The following is a 3,726-nucleotide window of genomic DNA, read 5'->3' on the forward strand; positions in this document are numbered from 1 at the left end:
GGGTCTGGGACTCAAACTGTGGTTGACCATGTGTGAGTCCAGTGATGTAACTGCTATGCCATCTGCTGGTCCCCCAAATAAATTCTTTTGCTTTACTGCTTTGTCCCGCTTTTCTTTTTAGGTGGACATAGCACAGGTTTATACTTAGGCAGATTATCCCTCCCCACCCCGTTTTTTGTTTTTTTTTTTTAAGAATTATTTTATTTAATCTTATTTATTTCTTTAATTTGACCAGAGAGAGAGAGAGAGAGGTAAAGAGAGAAAGCAAGACGCCAGGTCCAAGACTTGAACCATGGTCACCCATGTGGGAGTCCAGGGCCCTTAACCACCATGCCACATGCTGACCTCTCCCCTTTCTTTTTATGATACAAAGTACATGTGCACCAAAGAGAGAGGTAGAAAGAAAGCACCCTTGATAGGATCTCATCAAGCCACAATCCCCTTTCCCTAGCCCTCCAGTTCCTCAGGATTCCTTGTACCCAGTGTTTTTCAGGCGGATTCAGGTTCTGAATCATAGTCACCATATGGCTTCCAGTCAGTCCGGCAAGGTGCTGTTACCACTGAACCATGGCGGCTGGGCCCAGGCATATCAATTAGAAAAGAGTGTATATGTTTATTGAGGACCTAGACATTTATTCCCTAAAATTTTAATATGTGGTATTTCTTTTTCATCCTGTGTTCCTATTATGAAGCATCTAAAACAACTGGAATTTCCTAGGTGACAGGAAATGTCTTTGGTTATTTATTATGTAATGCCTCCTTTAAGACCACTGATTTTATACTAATGAGGTGATTTAGGGTAAGGTCCCTAGATAGCCTCAGGTCAGGATTAGTCACCAGAATGATGATTAAAGGGTTGGAACTTTTTTTTTTTAAAGAAAAAAACAGGTACATTTCTATTGGTTATCTGATACAGAAGATAGTGTGATATGGACGGATAGTATGAATGACAAATAATACAAATATATTTTATTTGAAATAAACAAAAATGCTTACACAGCTCAATGGGTCACTTGGAAACAAACTTTTGCTTGACTGTATTACTGAGCAACAGAGCTGAAGCACCACACTCTTCTTTCTTGACATGTATTTGGGGATAGGTAGGAAGACACTACTTGGTTTTTAAAAAATTGACCTACCCTTAAGGCCTGGTCATACAAGTGTAAACAATTGAATCCACCATTCCCAGCTGTCATACCATATCTATGTCACTTGTGTATTCAGAAACCCCATACATGCCTGCCCATACACTTGGGAAGGGCTGCTGTATCACAGTTACATGTGAGTTCTTGGCAGGCAGGACTGAGGATGAGTCATTTAAAACAAGTTTTTTATCCTATTAAATCACTAGTATTCCCTTAAACAACAGGTTACAATAGAAAGACACCTAGAAGTTACCCTTTTCACTTTGGTTTATTTTTAGTTTTTATTATTTATGTAGTTATTTGATTCATTTGCATCCTGCCACAAAGTGTTAAAGCACAAGGAATACCTAGTATTCCTCCCATATCTGCATTTTTCAAGTTTTATGCTCTACAACATCCACAGTATGCCAGCAGTTCTTGAAAATTAAAAAAGATAAAAATAAAAAAACAAACATAAATGGGTAAAACTCTTCTAAAAATGCAGATGTCTATTAACTACAATGTGGGAGGAGACAGTGAGGGAAGGAAACAAAGCAAGCATACAGGGCATGTGGTTCATGTCTTTGGATTTAAACACAAGTTCCTCAGAGAGGAGCTGGCTATCATGGAATCACCAGGAAACTTCCTTTGCAACTTTCTTTGTACTCCCTCCCCTCCCCAAAGGACTTGAAAGCTTCAACCCAAACTTTTGAAAACTACAGCTGTGAGATGCTATCAATGATGATCAAGGCAATTAGAGGGGAAAGGATGACCCTGTCTTCCACTCAGCTGTAGTTAGCAGCATTGCTTTTTCAGCCATTGGTGGATCGGTAAAAACCACTGAAGTACCAGCAGTGCTTTGAAGGATAGAAGTAGAAAAGTACTGAGCATATTATCTGTCTCAATCAGTAACAGGACTTCATGGCCAGGAAAATTTTCTAAACAGTAAAATGTCTCCGGGATTGTTCTCTCTCTCCAACACTAAATGTAGTAAAATTAGCACAACAAAAGATTTAGAAGTGGATATGGTGATAACAGAAAATTACAAAGCAGAGAATCAAAAGAATCAGGACAATGCTATAGGTTGAACAGTATTTCAGGAGGCTAGAAAACTTGTTAACTTTGAAAGCCCTAGCAAAGTATCACTCTTGTTTATAAATCTCTTATCTTATGACCATGTGTTGGTCTTGAATTCTTTTCTTTCCATATATTGAAGAATCTCACATTCTGCATTTCTTTCTTTTTCCCTCTAAACATTCTGCATTTCTTTGCCAATCTTGTAGCTGAGTATCTTGTTCCAGTTGACTTTGGTGTGAATAACTGGAAGCTGCAGGTGCAATGGTTTGAATGTGGTATCTGACATTGTTTGATAGTTTTCACTAATTGCTGTCTGATACTCATTTTCTGCATTCTCTCCGATTTTAATAAACTTCTTGGCAGTTTGGACTTCATTCCAAACTGTTACTGAATCCTGTACATCTTTATGATTAACCAATTGAACATTGCCATTTTCATAATAGTGAACCAGAATTTTAAGCACTCCAGCTGGGCTGTAGATGGTGTGATGGTGAACTTCCACTCTGACCTCCAGTGACCACTCCCAAAGTTTTTAGGCTGAGACTGATGGCTTTTAATACATGCAACAATGGTTGTTGTCCATCTATAGTTTTAGCATAAACAGTACAGAAGCTGTGGAATAATGATTTTTAGAATAAGCTCATAAAGCACTGTCACAGATATTCTCTCCAAGACTTTAGGCCTCCATCTATTTCCTCTGGCTGGGGATCACTTGCTTCTTTCTGTAAATGATCAAAATTAAAGGAAATTTTGTTTCTTGGATCTAAAAATCTGCTATTACCCAGGTCACCATGCTCTGTAATTAAGACCTGATCTTTGTAGCTTTCTATCTTCACAGGTATGAACTGATCTGTTATACTGGCAAATACAGGTGCTGCCCTTCCCTGAGAAGATTGTCATTATTAAGTAGTAGTCTGACATCACTGAATACTTCATTAAATTCCTCTGGGGGTGCATGAGTGATGAATTTAGCAGCTATACGTATCTTTTCCTCATCCGACACGAGATCCTCTAAGCCGGTCATCTTGAGCTGCTCTCCAGGGTTGGAATTTTTATTGCCACTCACCGACCTCCAGAAAAGGGATAGTGTGGCCTGGAGGCCAAGGTCTGTAAAAACACTTGGTTGCTGAAAACAGGATACCCTGGGAGAGTGGTGTGCCCAGAGCATGGAAGTTCCACACCCTCTCCTCCTGGCACCTTGTCCTACCCATCTCTTTATTGGTCTGTTCATCTGTATTCTTTATAATAAGCCAGAAAACGTGTTTCTCTGAGATTTCTGAGCTGGTCAAGCAATGAATCAAGAGAGTAGTCAGTGGGGAACCAGCAGTTAGCGTAATGGCTATGTCGCTGGGCTTCCACGTAGTCGACCGCGGTTCGTGTCCCGGACCCGGTGGCTTAAAACTCACGCCGGGCGCGTGTGCGTGCGTGCATGCCCAAGATCCCGAGAGGAGAATGGAGAAGGGATTGCGGCGTGACCATCCCCCCTGGGGGGTGATTTCTCGCTTTCTGTCTCTATGTCTCTCTC

At 40.5% G+C, this 3,726-nt stretch overlaps 1 pseudogene; it reads right to left on the bottom strand.

Annotated features, from left to right (window-relative positions):
- Positions 1–949: 949 nt before the first annotated feature.
- Positions 950–3,532, bottom strand: LOC102483127 (F-actin-capping protein subunit alpha-1 pseudogene; annotated as a pseudogene).
- Between the last annotated feature and the right edge of the window lie 194 nt (positions 3,533–3,726).

The sequence above is a fragment of the Tupaia chinensis genome, unplaced genomic scaffold (genome assembly GCF_000334495.1).
Source record: "Tupaia chinensis unplaced genomic scaffold, TupChi_1.0 Scaffold000023_1, whole genome shotgun sequence".
NCBI classification, from domain to species: domain Eukaryota; kingdom Metazoa; phylum Chordata; class Mammalia; order Scandentia; family Tupaiidae; genus Tupaia; species Tupaia belangeri.